At 37.0% G+C, this 18,443-nt stretch overlaps 1 pseudogene; it reads right to left on the reverse strand.

Annotated features, from left to right (window-relative positions):
* Positions 1–17,088: 17,088 nt before the first annotated feature.
* Positions 17,089–17,704, reverse strand: Gm5283 (predicted gene 5283; annotated as a pseudogene).

An 18,443-nucleotide genomic window follows, 5' to 3' on the forward strand; every position in this document is an offset into this window, starting at 1 on the left:
TATGTCTTCATCTCTCAACATTTCTGTACTCTTTAATGACAACTCCTATATTCTAGATGCAGTGAAGAATGTGTGATTGCCTGAAAATGGTAGAAACTTGACATTCAGAGTTCCTGGAATATTATCGGTCCTCTCTCTTCCTGCCAACATTTTCTTTATCTTTAAATCTCAATGACAATGTCAGCAACTCCAACATGCTTGCTTCACAGTCCACTGATAGCTGGATTAGGGGTTTCTTCTATTCCGGGTCCTAATCTGTGCATTCTCTTTAATTCCTCACTTGATTCCCTAGACTTCTTTCCAGTCCAGGCAACTAATTCCATTTTGATGGCATACTCATATCCCAAGGACTTATGAAGTGTTTGGTAGGCTGTAGGCAATCTGGCCACAACTGAATTAACGAATTGAAAAACAAGTAGAGCTTTGCAGAAGAAGATTATTTAATATTAATTTGAAACAAACGCATTAAAATTAAATATACATAATAATTAACTTATCTTCCCTTGTATAGGTATGACAAATTTGCAACCAGGCTAACCCCACAGTCAATACAATGCCCATCACACAGTACATGTTGCATCTTATCTTGGAATGGCATCCCGCTATCAACCTAGAAGAAAAGACTGTGGATATCATGGTTAGGTGATAAAAGAAGAGAAGAAATAACATTTAAGCAATTAAAAATTAGTATGAGATATATTTAATTTCAAAAAGAGTTATTTGACCAGAAAACAATAAACCCACATAAAAGCAACCCAAGTAATTGCTGTTAACTTACAGACTGCTCCTTGAATTGGACTCCCATCCAGCTACAGCTATCTGAATTAGAGGCAGCTGTTCAGTCCAAACATTGTGCAGCATACAGAATCAGATTGAGTGCTTGAGTGTCTGCACCCCAGGAAATTGATTTGACGACTATGTCAATTACTTCTGGCACCAAGCATTCTGCGGTTGCATTACAACTGCTCTTTTGGTCAGCTGTGACTGCTTCCCCATCCACGCTTATTGTTTTAGATTTATTTACTGGACCAGCAGTCATAAATTATAGACTTTTCCTATACCATCTGGAAACTCTGGTGTCATGGTTTAGGTCAATTTTGATTACATGCTCTTATTCTCAGCTACTGCCAAGGATTTTGTATCTTGAATTATGAAAAACTTCCTCCATAAGCTGACTTATTTGTGAACAACCATGTCACATCATGTTTTTTTTTTTTTTTATTTCGTTCAGCACATAGCTTAATAAACTTTGGAGAGTGCTTCCTCTAATACCCCTGGACATTATTCTTGTTTCTATGAAAGTTTTGTACCTCACAATTCATTTTCATTTTTTGTTAACCTATTGCATATTCCTATTATTGTGAGAAAGCAAAATTTCACAGAGTGAACATCTTGTACCTGGTATTGGAACTGAAATTTCCCAATATTATCATCTAGTGTTCATTATTACCGAGAATCTCCTACTTTGCATTTGAACTTAAAACTGGAATTCCTGTCTTAAAGTAGTCAAAAAACAAGATTGACACCTTTTAACTTTTTTTTTATTCTAGTGTTCAGTGCTCTAACACTTAGAATGTTATGCTGTACTGTAATGCTGATATACTGGCTACAATTGACTCAGCACTGTTTTTTCTCTAGTCCAAGAACCCAAATGCCTACTTGTGTGGACAACAAACTGTTCTCATTTTGTGCAGATGTCTCACTGGCAGCCCGGATCAAACATGAAACTGCCACCAAGCGGTACAATCCAGAGAGGCAATTTGAATGTTAGAATTTTGTTTAATTTCCTAGCCACAGCTGCCTGCATGGGACAACTTCTTCTGCATGTTAGAGTAACCAATGACTTTATTTTCCCCTGACAACCTCAAGGATGACTTGTATGGGCCTTTGCACATAACTACTGTGTCATCAAAAGTATCTTTCTCTAATCTAGATAGACCAATAAGCCAAATCAGAGTATTTGTACTTGAAACCTGGCCTACATTCTATTTCTTTTTGAAGCACCAACTATCATAACATTCTGTTATGTATTCTGTTAATTACAACGAGAATAGTCTAATTTTCCTTACAATATATTTTCTTATAGAAAAATTTTCATTATCATTAGTGGATATCTCCATGAAATTTTTCTTAAAAAGCACAATACTAACTCAGTCATAGGTCTTCAGTAAATAGAGGAATGTGAAATGATTGTTTCACTACTCAAACGTCCTGTTAGAAAGATCGTTCGTGGAAAAGACATAATGCATTTGGCCTTACTAGGTCTGAATCTTGATAGACCCAATTTCATGTTTTGTCCACACTACCCAGCTGCTTCCCATCACTTCAAGTCTCTTCCTACCACATTCTGTTATGTCAAGTCCACAATGCCATGATAAAAACCTGGACAAAATGCCATGGGATAAATGTGAAAATGTGACAAGGTGTGTGTCCCCTCACCATTGCCTTTCCACAATGCAGAGGGACACAACTACCACTTTTCAGAACAGTATAGCTCAAATTGACATGGTCAGACAATTGAGCCAATGCTCAATGCTTTTACAATGATTTCTAATCTATTAGATTCACTGCTGAAGTGTCATTTGTTAACATACTGTCAAGTTTCTAGATCACCCAGCTGACAGATATTGCAAGGAAGCAAACAACAAGGCTACAAAAGCACAATGAAAAGCATCATGAAAAGCACACCACTTTTCCTTTGTATTAAAGGGCTGAATATCAGCCCAGTTGTACTTCTGCTTTTAAAGAAAGGTATCCTAAAAAATGCTGTTGGCAAGGTGTGATATTACTGTCAATGTGTTCCTATGATCCCATCTATTCTTCTCCCTGCCTATTTCAGAACCTGTTTTCACAGAAGACTGATGAAAACTTGAACTGATGGGTGTTGTTTTGGTCAGAAAAAGAAGCTCCTCTGGTTGCTTCCTAGATACCTTTACAATTCCTTTCATTGGGCTGTGTTGGGAAAATTAATCAGAGTATCTCAAAAGTCTCATGCTTACTAGGTCCCTATATTTTGCTGAGATAGAAAGGAGAAAATGCATTGTGGTGCTGGTATTGGGGAACTCTCGTTAATAAAGTGTTGTTTCCTATTTTCACTACTGGAGCCAATGTGGGAAAACCAGGAAAATAATCTGACCAGAGTGTAATCTGAATATAAACGCAGTGTTTCTGTCAGAGGGCTTGTAACACACTATAATTTATGAACAATGATGATATCTGTCAAAGAGAAACAAATACAGGTGCAAGAAAATTAGTTTTCTCATATGAAGAATACTGAAAGCACAACTTCTTTATATTTATCCATTTTGTATTGTTTTATGTTTATCCAAATGAAGGACTGAAAATGTGTTAAAAATAAAACAAACATAAAAACTAAAAGACAGTGATTGCTGGTAAAACTCAAAAAAGCAACAGTTAAAAATCAGAGGTATATCAAGGAAACTAACATTCTAGTTTTGTTTATCCTTTTATTAAGGTTACTTTTGTATGGCAACTCATGAAAGAGTGGCTGTTGCGCTCACTGCATCAGGGAGATCTTGGTACATTCAGAGGTCATACCAGTCATCTTTTATTCATGTTGTCGTTGGTAATGAAAGTTATGTTAATAGATCTGTGTTAGGCACACAGAGACATAAGGAGAGGTGGGACATAAATCCCAGATCACAAGCCCATCTACAATCCCAACTGGCAAGATGAAGCTGCACCAAACAAGGGCAGACAGCCACTTCCAAAGCTTTGTCCTCTGTCCCTCAGATGGCCAAATGGCAGTCAAATCTCAAAGGACCTATTCATTCACCTTATCATTCATTCATTCACTCACCCATTCATTCATGTCCATTAACAAAACACACATGCTAAAGAGGAGCTCTCATACCAACCTCTTTCATCCTAAGATATTTACACAATTACAGTGTAAATACTTTTGACAGATTTTTTTTACCAATGTGTGAAAATATAAAGTATTCTATATAGTTTTTAAAAACATTTAAAAATTGACTCATCATAAACTTAGAATTATTTTTCATCTCATTTCAACATTTTAGCAATTTCTACCATCTCATCTGAATAAAGTTTGAATTATTCTATGTATTGTTCTTTCTTTACCATATTATGTTGTGAGATATCATTCATAATGAGACATTTCAATGCATCTCATAAGAATATTCTTATTTTCCTTTAGAGTGTCATATATACTTGGAAGAACATAATTTCTATGATAAATAAATAATTTTAAAGTATTTATTTTTAATGAATTGTTTACAAACCTTTAAATAATTTACAAAGTGAAAAAACTATCCTTCAAAATAGAGTGCATGATTGACTAATATTTCAAAGATATAGAAATCATAATTTTATGTCGCACTAAGCACAAACAGTATTATGTTTCAGTATCTATTTATAAAATCTGACTGTTTTAATTTATAAAGTAAAGCCCAGATTTTTTCAATTGAAAAATTATCATGCTTCTAGAAAGCAGACAATCCTATTTTATATTTGCAACCCAAATAATTAAAATTCTTGCTTAAAAGACAGTTTACACAGGATTCTTAAACCTTAATGTTTTCATAGGCCACTGTGTATGAATACTATGGCAGTTGAGTTCATGTCAGTTGACAAAACTCTGTATCCATATTCTTACCATCTACAATGAACCTAAATAAAAGTTAGTAGGTATGGAAAACACATGGAAGCAGACACTGAGAATGACAGAACCATGCTTGTCAACAACAGTTTTAAAACCAATGTGCTTAATTTAAAAAGTGAAGTCAATTAAAATCAAAATAACAGTGCAGTAAGTACAAATGGTGGAATAATCATTAGGCCTTGCTGAATAATGGAAGAGTATAGAACATTTTTAATGGAACAGCAGGGGTGATACATTACGCAAAGCAACAATCTACAACAATATGACAATTGAATTACTTCAACCCCATTAGGCAGGTGCAGAGGAAAAATTAACAAGATTTTTTCCAATGAAAAGAAAAAAATACAACTTTTTCCTCCTTTTTAATAATGTTGAAGTATATACCCTTAGCTAACTCTGCATTAATCAAGCCTGTGAGAGTCAAACCTATGATTTTTTTAAAAAATGTTTAATAAACAATGATGATTTCTGTTCATTACCTAAATAAACTGAATGATATAGGATACTATATGATAAAATGCTAACTTCTTATATGTACTTACTATGTCTGTGCATGTGCCTTTTGATCTTTATAGCTTACCAACAAAATAAAAGATTTGCTACTATCTGACTGTCTCATCTAATTCAGGAATAAAAGGTATCCCACAAAACCCTGAGTAATATTTGTTATCTTATTACCATCTGAATTTCAAAAACAAATTGTGACCTCTAGTTTAGAGGCAAAATGATTATTTTGAATAGACTGGATATTGCAGCAACCTCACATTTCCTCATAGATGGCAAGTACCTGTTTTTTGTCCAAAATATCATCGTGTTTTAAAATAGATAAGATGGACATCCTGCCTTTTTCTTCCTCCCCGTGGTGTCTAATTTGTACTGAGACAAGTGATTATGAACATAAAAACTAAACTTCTCATTAATTTCATTACCGTCAAGGAATTAAACCAAATATCCTTCATTCTTACTGGACCATTCAGTTTAGATAAATCTAAATCACTGATTTTTCACAGACATTCGTAAGACAGGGGGTTGTATATGAGAAAGATAAGTCCTTGCTCTTATATTCTCATTTATCATTCGCCTAAACAAATTTTACCAACAAGGTATCCTTCATCCTCTACAGTTTCTAACAAAAGTCCTGCCTCCTGATTTTTAAAAACAAAAGGCAGTTACAAACTTGATTACACCATATGTAGAAAATTTCTCCTGGAGATCATCTGAAGAAAGGGACAGTATACTCACGAATAAATCAACAAACAATGGCAGTTAATCATGACATATAGTTAATATTTGAAAATAAACACACACACACACACACACACATATATATATATATATATATATATATATATATATGTCTGGAAAAATGATGATATGACTGTGCCTAGGAACAAATGGCAAAGGATCATGGAAAATAAATGGTCATAATTAAACATTATGCAAAACATATAGTTGTTAATAAAGGTGAGAATATCCCCATTGTCAGAGTAGACCTCTTTATTATTCAGACTTACATTCAAATTATAATATAAATTTTGTTCCAAAATTCTAGCAAAAGAGATGACTTCTCTAATGGAAATAATTGAAAAATTCTCCCTAATATATTCAAAATCCTTCAGGGAACCTACGTTTTAGAGTACAGAAATAAGGCTAGAAAATGGACCCTTCTCCTTTCTGAAAATGGTTATTGAGTATACAATACTTTAGAGTCTGTTATATGTCTAGGACTCAGTGGGCTCAGCAGGGGCTGTGGACAGAGGCCCTCTGCACTCTGTGCATTCCAGAACCACACTAGCTCTCACCTTTTAGTGCTCCCCCAGGATGTTCCCGCTATGAGAATGATTAATCTTAACTTTGTCAATAAAGGAATTGTCTGTTTTGCCAGAGACTCCCTAGGACATTTGCTTCACTTGGGTCTGATTTGAACAGCTTGGTTGATGAGAACAGAAATCACACATTTAATGTGCGGCTGTGGGTTTCTGCATTTGTTTCCATCAGCTGCTTGGTGGAGCCACACAGAAGACAGTTATACTAGGATCTTGTCTGTAAACATAACGGTGTACTGTTAGTAATGTCAGGGACTGTTTCTTTCCCATCAGATGGGTTTCAGTTAGAGCCAGTTGGCTTCATTTGTCCCTGAAATCTTGTAGGTAGGATACATTTTGGGTTGAAGGTTTTGCAGGTGAGTTGCTATCCTTATCCCATAACTGGGAGTCCTGTCAGGCAACAGAGAGTGGCCACTTCAGGCTCCATATCCCCTATTGCTAAGAATCTCAGGTAGATTCACTTCCATAGACTCCCTCTGGACAGACATGCCCCACCCACCCCCATCCTAAGTATGAGGTCCCTTGCACAGCCCAGATACTCCACACCCATGTCCATGGTTATTTCTGTTCTTGCTTCCTTAAAAGTGATTGCCCCGAGGCGGAAGCACAGAGGCGCTGAGGCAGCACCCTTTGTGGGCCGGGGACAGCCGGCCACCGTCCGGACCGGAGGACAGGTGCCCGCCCAGCTGGGGAGGCGGCCTAAGCCACAGCAGCAGCGGTCGCCATCTTGGTCCGAGACCCGCCGAACTTAGGAAATTAGTCTGAACAGGTGAGAGGGTGCGCCAGAGAACCTGACAGCTTCTGGAACAGGCAGAAGCACAGAGGCGCTGAGGCAGCACCCTGTGTGGGCCGGGGACAGCCGGCCACCTTCCGGACCGGAGGACAGGTGCCCACCCGGCTGGGGAGGCGGCCTAAGCCACAGCAGCAGCGGTCGCCATCTTGGTCCCGGGACTCCAAGGAACTTAGGAATTTAGTCTGCTTAGGTGAGAGTCTGTACCACCTGGGAACTGCCAAAGCAACACAGTGTCTGAGAAAGGTCCTGTTTTGGGCCTTCTTCTTCGGCCAGGAGGAGGTCCAAATACAAGATATCTGCGCACCTTCCCTGTAAGAGAGCTTGCCAGCAGAGAGTGCTCTGAGCACTGAAACTCAGAGGAGAGAATCTGTCTCCCAGGTCTGCTGATAGACGGTAACAGAATCACCAGAAGAACAATCTCTAAACAGAGTCAACTATAACTACTAACTCCAGAGATTACCAGATGGCGAAAGGTAAACGGAGGAATCTTACTAACAGGAACCAAGACCACTCACCATCACCAGAACCCAGCACACCCACTTCGCCCAGTCCAGGGAACTCCAACACACCTGAAAACCTAGACCTAGATTTAAAAGCATATCTCATGATGATGGTAGAGGACATCAAGAAGGACTTTAATAAATCACTTAAAGAAATACAGGAGAACACTGCTAAAGAGTTACAAGTCCTTAAAGAAAAACAGGAAAACACAATCAAACAGGTAGAAGTCCTTACAGAAAAAGAGGAAAAAACATACAAACAGGTGATGGAAATGAACAAAACCATACTAGACCTAAAAAGGGAAGTAGACACAATAAAGAAAACTCAAAGCGAGGCAACACTAGAGATAGAAACCCTAGGAAAGAAATCTGGAACCATAGATTTGAGCATCAGCAACAGAATACAAGAGATGGAAGAGAGAATCTCAGGTGCAGAAGATTCCATAGAGAACATCGGCACAACAATCAAAGAAAATGGAAAATGCAAAAAGATCCTAACTCAAAATATCCAGGAAATCCAGGACACAATAAGAAGACCAAACGTACGGATAATAGGAGTGGATGAGAATGAAGATTTTCAACTCAAAGGTCCAGCAAACATCTTCAACAAAATTATGAAGAAAACTTCCCAAATCTAAAGAATGAGATGCATATGAACATACAAGAAGCCTACAGAACTCCAAATAGACTGGACCAGAAAAGAAATTCCTCCCGACACATAATAATCAGAACATCAAATGCACTAAATAAAGATAGAATACTAAAAGCAGTAAGGGAAAAAGGTCAAGTAACATATAAAGGCAAGCCTATCAGAATTACACCAGATTTTTCACCAGAGACTATGAAAGCCAGAAGAGCCTGGACAGATGTTATACAGACACTAAGAGAACACAAACTGCAGCCCAGGCTACTATACCCAGCCAAACTCTCAATTATCATAGAGGGAGAAACCAAAGTATTCCACGACAAAACCAAATTCACGCATTATCTCTCCACGAATCCAGCCCTTCAAAGGATAATAACAGAAAAAAACCAATACAAGAACGGGAACAACGCCCTAGAAAAAACAAGAAGGTAATCCCTCAACAAACCTAAAAGAAGACAGCCACAAGAACAGAATGCCACCTTTAACAACTAAAATAACAGGAAGCAACAATTACTTTTCCTTAATATCTCTTAACATCAATGGTCTCAACTCGCCAATAAAAAGACATAGACTAACAAACTGGCTACACAAACAAGACCCAACATTTTGCTGCTTACAGGAAACTCATCTCAGAGAAAAAGATAGACACTACCTCAGAATGAAAGGCTGGAAAACAATTTTCCAAGCAAATGGTATGAAGAAACAAGCAGGAGTAGCCATCCTAATATCTGATAAGATTGACTTCCAACCCAAAGTCATCAAAAAAGACAAGGAGGGACACTTCATTCTCATCAAAGGTAAAATCCTCCAAGAGGAACTCTCAATTCTGAATATCTATGCTCCAAATACAAGAGCAGCCACATTCACTAAAGAAACTTTAGTAAAGCTCAAAGCACACATTGCGCCTCACACAATAATAGTGGGAGACTTCAACACACCACTTTCACCAATGGACAGATCATGGAAACAGAAACTAAACAGGGACACACTGAAACTAACAGAAGTGATGAAACAAATGGATCTGACAGATATCTACAGAACATTTTATCCTAAAACAAAAGGATATACCTTCTTCTCAGCACCTCATGGTACCTTCTCCAAAATTGACCACATAATAGGTCACAAATCAGGCCTCAACAGATTCAAAAATATTGAAATTGTCCCATGTATCCTATCAGATCACCATGCACTAAGGCTGATCTTCAATAACAAAATAAATAACAGAAAGCCAACATTCACATGGAAACTGAACAACACTCTTCTCAATGATACCTTGGTCAAGGAAGGAATAAAGAAAGAAATTAAAGACTTTTTAGAGTTTAATGAAAATGAAGCCACAACGTACCCAAACCTTTGGGACACAATGAAAGCATTTCTAAGAGGGAAACTCATAGCTATGAGTGCCTTCAAGAAAAAACGGGAGAGAGCACATACTAGCAGCTTGACAACACATCTAAAAGCTCTAGAAAAAAAGGAAGCAAATTCACCCAAGAGGAGTAGACGGCAGGAAATAATCAAACTCAGGGGCAAAATCAACCAAGTAGAAACAAGAAGAACTATTCAAAGAATTAACCAAACGAGGAGTTGGTTCTTTGAGAAAATCAACAAGATAGATAAACCCTTAGCTAGACTCACTAAAGGGCACAGGGACAAAATCCTAATTAACAAAATCAGAAATGAAAAGGGAGACATAACAACAGATCCTGAAGAAATCCAAAACACCATCAGATCCTTCTACAAAAGGCTATACTCAACAAAACTGGAAAACCTGGACGAAATGGACAAATTTCTGGACAGATACCAGGTACCAAAGTTGAATCAGGATCAAGTTGACCTTCTAAACAGTCCCATATCCCCTAAAGAAATAGAAGCAGTTATTAATAGTCTCCCAGCCAAAAAAAGCCCAGGACCAGACGGGTTTAGTGCAGAGTTCTATCAGACCTTCAAAGAAGATCTAACTCCAGTTCTGCACAAACTTTTTCACAAGATAGAAGTAGAAGGTATTCTACCCAACTCATTTTATGAAGCCACTATTACTCTGATACCTAAACCACAGAAAGACCCAACAAAGATAGAGAACTTCAGACCAATTTCTCTTATGAACATCGATGCAAAAATTCTTAATAAAATTCTCGCTAACCGAATCCAAGAACACATTAAAGCAATCATCCATCCTGACCAAGTAGGTTTTATTCCAGGGATGCAGGGATGGTTTAATATACGAAAATCCATCAATGTAATCCATTATATAAACAAACTCAAAGACAAAAACCACATGATCATCTCGTTAGATGCAGAAAAAGCATTTGACAAGATCCAACACCCATTCATGATAAAAGTTCTGGAAAGATCAGGAATTCAAGGCCAATACCTAAACATGATAAAAGCAATCTACAGCAAACCAGTAGCCAACATCAAAGTAAATGGAGAGAAGCTGGAAGCAATCCCACTAAAATCAGGGACTAGACAAGGCTGCCCACTTTCTCCCTACCTTTTCAACATAGTACTTGAAGTATTAGCCAGAGCAATTCGACAACAAAAGGAGATCAAGGGGATACAAATTGGAAAAGAGGAAGTCAAAATATCACTTTTTGCAGATGATATGATAGTATATATAAGTGACCCTAAAAATTCCAACAGAGAACTCCTAAACCTGATAAACAGCTTCGGTGAAGTAGCTGGATATAAAATTAACTCAAACAAGTCAATGGCCTTTCTCTACACAAAGAATAAACAGGCTGAGAAAGAAATTAGGGAAACAACACCCTTCTCAATAGCCACAAATAATATAAAATATCTCGGTGTGACTCTAACGAAGGAAGTGAAAGATCTGTATGATAAAAACTTCAAGTCCCTGAAGAAAGAAATTAAAGAAGATCTCAGAAGATGGAAAGATCTCCCATGCTCATGGATTGGCAGGACCAACATTGTAAAAATGGCTATCTTGCCAAAAGCAATCTACAGATTCAATGCAATCCCCATTAAAATTCCAACTCAATTCTTCAACGAATTAGAAGGAGCAATTTGCAAATTCATCTGGAATAACAAAAAACCGAGGATAGCAAAAACTCTTCTCAAGGATAAAAGAACCTCTGGTGGAATCACCATGCCTGACCTAAAGCTTTACTACAGAGCAATTGTGATAAAAACTGCATGGTACTGGTATAGAGACAGACAAGTGGACCAATGGAATAGAATTGAAGACCCAGAAATGAACCCACACACCTATGGTCACTTGATCTTCGACAAGGGAGCCAAAACCATCCAGTGGAAGAAAGACAGCATTTTCAACAATTGGTGCTGGCACAACTGGTTGTTATCATGTAGAAGAATGCGAATCGATCCATACTTATCTCCTTGTACTAAGGTCAAATCTAAGTGGATCAAGGAACTTCACATAAAACCAGAGACACTGAAACTTATAGAGGAGAAAGTGGGGAAAAGCCTTGAAGATATGGGCACAGGGGAAAAATTCCTGAACAGAACAGCAATGGCTTGTGCTGTAAGATCGAGAATTGACAAATGGGACCTAATGAAACTCCAAAGTTTCTGCAAGGCAAAAGACACTGTCTATAAGACAAAAAGACCACCAACAGACTGGGAAAGGATCTTTACCTATCCTAAATCAGATAGGGGACTAATATCCAACATATATAAAGAACTCAAGAAGGTGGACGTCAGAAAATCAAATAACCCCCTTAAAAAATGGGGCTCAGAACTGAACAAAGAATTCTCACCTGAGGAATACCGAATGGCAGAGAAGCACCTGAAAAAATGTTCAACATCCTTAATCATCAGGGAAATGCAAATCAAAACAACCCTGAGATTCCACCTCACACCAGTGAGAATGGCTAAGATCAAAAATTCAGGTGACAGCAGATGCTGGCGAGGATGTGGAGAAAGAGGAACACTCCTCCATTGTTGGTGGGATTGCAGGCTTGTACAACCACTCTGGAAATCAGTCTGGCGGTTCCTCAGAAAATTGGACATAGTACTACCAGAGGATCCAGCAATACCTCTCCTGGGCATATATCCAGAAGAAGCCCCAACTGGTAAGAAGGACACATGCTCCACTATGTTCATAGCAGCCTTATTTATAATAGCCAGAAACTGGAAAGAACCCAGATGCCCCTCAACAGAGGAATGGATACAGAAAATGTGGTACATCTACACAATGGAGTACTACTCAGCTATTAAAAAGAATGAATTTATGAAATTCCTAGCCAAATGGATGGACCTGGAGAGCATCATCCTGAGTGAGGTAACACAATCACAAAGGAACTCACACAATATGTACTCACTGATAAGTGGATACTAGCCCAAAACCTAGGATACCCACGATATAAGATACAATTTCCTAAACACATGAAACTCAAGAAAAATGAAGACTGAAGTGTGGACACTAGGCCCCTCCTTAGAAGTGGGAACAAAACACCCATGGAAGGAGTTACAGAAACAAAGTATGGAGCTGAGATGAAAGGATGGACCATGTAGAGACTGCCATATCCAGGGATCCACCCCATAATCAGCTTCCAAATGCTGACACCATTGCATACACTAGCAAGATTTTACTGAAAGGACCCAGACGTAGCTGTCTCTTGTGAGACTATGCCGGGGCCTAGCAAACACAGAAGTGGATGCTCACAGTCAGCTAATGGATGGATCACAGGGCTCCCAATGGAGGAGCTAGAGAAAGTACCCAAGGAGCTAAAGGGATCTTCAACCCTATAGGTGGAACAACATTATGAACTAACCAGTACCCCTGAGCTCTTGACTCTAGCTGCATATGTATCAAAAGATGGCCTAGTCGGCCATCACTGGAAAGAGAGGCCCATTGGACACGCAGACTTTGTGTGCCCCGGTACAGGGGAACGCCAGGGCCAAAGGGGGGGAGTGGGTGGGTAGGGGAGTGGGGGTGGGTGGGTAAGGGGGACTTTTGGTATAGCATTGGAAATGTAAATGAGCTAAATACCTAATAAAAAATGGAAAAAAAAAAAAAAAAAAAAAGTGATTGCCCCTGCCAGTTCCACTCCCCATCTCCTCTTCTACCCAGTTCCCTCCTTTTATACACCTCAGATATTTATTTTATTTTGCCTTCTGAGGAAGATTCAAAAGTTCTTTATTAGACTCTGTTATTTGGCTTCTTTGGGTCTGTGAACTGAAGCACAATAATCCTGTACCTCATGCCTAACACCCACTTATAATGAGTACATACCATGTATGTCCTTTTGGGTCTCAGTTACCTCATTCAGGATAATATTTTCTAGTTCCATTCACTTGCCTCCAAATGTCATAATATTCTTGTTTATTATAACTGATTAGTATTTCATTGTGTAAATGAAAAACAATTTCTTCATCCATTCTTTAGTTGAGCGACATATGGGTTCTTTCCAGTTTCTGGATATTACAAATAAAGCTGCTATGAACATAGTTGAGCAAGTGTCTTTGTGAAATGTTGGAGCATCTTTGGGGTATGTTCCCAAGAGTAGTATAGCTGGGGCTTGAGGGAGAACTATTTCCAATTTTTTGATAAACTGCCAAATTTATTGTTAGAATGGTTGTACAACTCCTTTCTCCACCTCGTCACCATAGTGTGCTGTTCCTCGAGTTTGTTATCTTAGACATTGTGATGGGTGTGAGGTGGAATCTCAGAGTCATTTTGATTTGTATTTCTCTGATGACTAAAGATGCTGAACATATCTTTGTTTCTTGGCAATAAGGGATTCCTCTGTTGAGAATTCTCTGTTTACCCCTATACCCCAGTTTTAAATTGGGTTACTTTGCGTCTAACTTCTTGAGTTCTTTATATATTGTGGATATATCCTGTCAGTTATAGGGTTGATGAAGGTCATTTCCCAATTTGTAAGTGCATATTAAATATATTTTACATGGGAAATTTTAAAGTCTTAAATATTATATATGGGTGTTTTAAAAATATGGAAACATAATTTTTATATTTTAATAAATAAATTAAATTATTTTAATTATTAAAAACCCAAAAATTTAATAGATGGAATTGGTTTTAATAATGTAGAATTTTTATATGAAATGTTTTATATATTTTTCACATATATTTGACTGATTGCATTCTAAGATTCATTTGAAAAAGAATAAAAATTCTTGAGACTATAATCTGTAATAGTTTTTCTTACAAAATATATTTAATAGTTATTTTTTAAAGTATGTCTTAGGGTTTTACTTCTGTGAACAGACATCATGACCAAGGCAAGTCTTATAAAGGACAATATTTAATTGGGGCTGGACTACAGGTTCAGAGGTTCAGTTCAGTATCATCAAAGTAGAAACATGGCAGCATATAGGTAGGCATGGTACAGAAGAAGCTGAGAGTTCTACATCTTCATCTGTAGGCTGTTAGCAGAATACTGACTTTCAGGCAGTTAGGATTAGGATCTTAAAGTCCATGCCCACAGTGACACATCTACTCCAACAAAACTATACCTCCAAATAGTGCAACTCCCTAGGCCAAGCATATTCAAACCATGACAAAGTATAAATGCAAGTATTTTTCACATTCACATACATAAAAACTGTATAACAATGCAGTCTTCTATCTTATGAAAAAATTAGTTTATATATCTTATTAGGACAAGTATTGTTGATAGAAAATGTTAAGAAACAACCACAAGTAATATAAATATGTTATTCTTAGATTATATTTTCAAAGAGAGACAAAATTCTATCATCAAAGAAAACATTTCTAAGTGTTGAGCAAAAATATTGTGATGCATTCATTTATATTTTTTGTTGTTGTATTTGAAAGGCATGTGCTCCAACAGGGAGCCTTTAGAAATGCATGAAATTGTACAATTAATTTATCTCCCATTAATAAATCATCAGAACCTTGTTATATGTTTGTGTTCCATTTTAAAATGTTTTATTTCAGATTGTTTAGGATATTTCATTCATGTTGCTACAAAATTGAGAAATGAAAATTGTATTTAAGTGATGTAAACAATATTTTGAAAAGTGTATGTAAATATGTAGAAATGGATAAAGGCAAGCTTGATAAATGCACTATCTCACACACTTAAAACCAATTTTCTGTTTGGTAGAAACTCTTCAAATCTACCTAGCAAGTTTCAGATATAGGATACAGTGGCACAAACTGAAGTCACAGTGATTTGCGATAGCTCTTAAAAGTTTACATCTACTCCTAAACTCAGATGTCATAGACTTTGACCGATATCCCCAACCTACATATAAATCTCAGGATACATCTTTCAGGTTTTTTTCCTTCATGTGTTTGGCTTTCATAAATTCTACCTGCAATTTAGACTATATAATGTTTAAAATCGCAAATCACTGTGACTTCAGTTTGTGCCACTTTATCCTGTATCTGGAACTTGCTAGGTAGATTTGAATAGTTTCTACCAAACAGAAAATTGGTTTTAAGTGTGTGAGATAGTGCATTTATCAAGCTTGCCTTTATCCATTTCTACATACACTTTTCAGGCACTCCTGGTATTGCATTGTAAGACTCTGTGTTTACTAAATTAATTTTCTCTCTCTCTTATTTCATAAAATGTTTTCTACACGTTTTATATTTTTGAGAAATTAAGCATGAGTATTGTTTTTCCACTGCTCACCACAATCAGGGAGAACTATAAACATTGGAAACAAAGCTCTGTGGTTCATCGGTTATGGTTTCTTAAACATTCCCTATTTTAACCAAGATATTCCTCTATAGTTATATTCCTCTATACTTATGTTATCATTTCTAATATTCTATTTTCATTTTTCCTTCCACTCCTATAGGGTGTAGAAAGAAAGGCATTCTTTGTAGTGACAAGCTGACCAATGCATCCTCGGGGAAAAGACTCATTTTCTTCAAGACTGAAAAAGGCACATTTTGACACTTTAACTATAGGTGTAAAATTTATAATTAACCTCTAGAAATGAGCTTAAATCTCTGATCAGTGATAGTGAAATACATCACACAACACTGACTATGGCATAGCTGTATATAGCAACACATTCATTCTCTTTTTAATTTGATATTTAAATCAAAGGGGATTTCAGCACTATGGAAGGGCTAATTACTTGGGGCTGGAAAACTGTAAGAGTCAATAATGACAGTGAGTAGCTTTCACTTTCAGCTCACATCTACAAATAAATTCTTTTACTAACCCAGGCATGAAGATTCCTTTGTGTGAAATCCAAATATATATTTTGAGATAATAAGGTTTAGAAGCAAAAATATCAGAAATGAACAAAATATTATAGAATATTATGGAAAGATTATTTTCATCATATTATATTTATTTATTCCTTTTTTGAAAGGCAAGACAAAGTTTTACTTTTAAATGATTTCAAGCAGACCAAATAACATGTAACAAGTTAAGTCCTAGCATCTAATGATTTGGGTTAGGATATACTAACTGCAGCCAGAACAGGTATATCATATTCAGTGTCCTAAATTACCCAGGATAGAGTACTGAAAGGCTGACTGCTTCTTCATAGGAGTTACTAATAGCTATTTTTCATAGATAATGCCTGACCTTTAAAAAAGTAGAACAATTTACTCCTGTTCTTTCTTCAAAAGCAAGAAAAGGAGTAAATTTATTAGACTGGACTAATAAAATAAAAGTCAACATTGATTTCCATTACTTGCATGAAGACACAGGAAAACAGGTGACATATACTCCTTAAAGACACATAAGATAAGAAGATGAAACCAGGTATGTAATAAGTCTGTACACAAAGCTATATTTGATACTTTCATAAAGAGAAGGATCTTACAACAGCATAGAGAAATAATTTAATGCCTTCCAGAACAGAACTTGGGCTCTGTGCAGGTTTCCTATTCTATGGGGCTAGATCCCATGTCAACCCACAGAGAAGGAAGGCACCTCTGCCTCCTATCCGTTTATGCGGAAGTTTTCCTGGATTTCTGGTAGAATGTCACACACAAAGGCCAAGAGGTCATCCAGGACTTCATCCCTGTTCTGCTCGAAGTAGTTCTAGAGGATGGTCTCCTTTTTTCACCTCACTGCTATAGCCGCCATGGGACCCCAGTGCCGCAGCTTCCTTTGTCTTGAACTCCCTTTCCCTCCGCAGGATATACTGCTCAATTTCAGCCTGGGCTTCTTCTTTGGCCTGCTTCAGCCTCAGGTTCTTTCGCTTGCGGGTCTCAGACACCTTGGCAGCCCGCTTCTCAACCTGCAGTAGCTGCTGGATGCCGTGCCACTGAGTCGCCATTGCAGAGGGGACTTTGGGTCAAGAGAGAACGGCCTAAGTCAATGGCTCAAACACACTCAGAAGGCCCCTCGGGTCCATATTTACTTATTCTTAGCTCGATATTTGTAGATGTTATCTGAAAACAATCCCATGAATCCATACTTGATGAGAATCTTCTTCAAGTAATGATAACATAGAACCACTAGGTTAAATAGATTTTATTGAAAAATACATTATTGTGGACATTGTTAGGTAGGTATATTTGTTAAATGTCTGTATGTCTGTCTGTATACATCTATTCAGTCTATGTATTTCAAATAAAACAAATTTGGTAATGTGCCCCCAAATTAATGTGTTAAAATCAAATGAAAATGTAAACGTGTCCCGATTTCCATATTTATATCTAGATAATTTGTCTTTTCCACTGATTTTACAGAACTGCTTGCCTTTTATGTAACCTTGTTCATGTTCTATTGTTCAGATGATTGGCTCTTATATATGAAGGAACTGTAACATAGGTACAAAACATAAACTGATAACCCTTAGTAGCAATGAATATATGAAAATAGCAAAAACCATGAAATATTACTGTTTAAAAACTATCTTAAAAATAGACTAGAAGACACTATCAATTGTTAATATTGACATGAGGACCCAACTCCACCATGCTTCAATAATGGAAGTAGAAATGTTTATATTTCTAAAACCTCAGATTAGCCATATTACAATATAAAATGCACATTAAAGCATAATAGAAATATTTAAAATAGTTTTAAAGTATATTTCTCAAACACAAACCTGAATTTCAAGTAAACTTGCTAGAAATTTTAAGAAT

This window comes from Mus musculus, chromosome 3 (genome assembly GCF_000001635.26).
Source record: "Mus musculus strain C57BL/6J chromosome 3, GRCm38.p6 C57BL/6J".
NCBI lineage: Eukaryota > Metazoa > Chordata > Mammalia > Rodentia > Muridae > Mus > Mus musculus.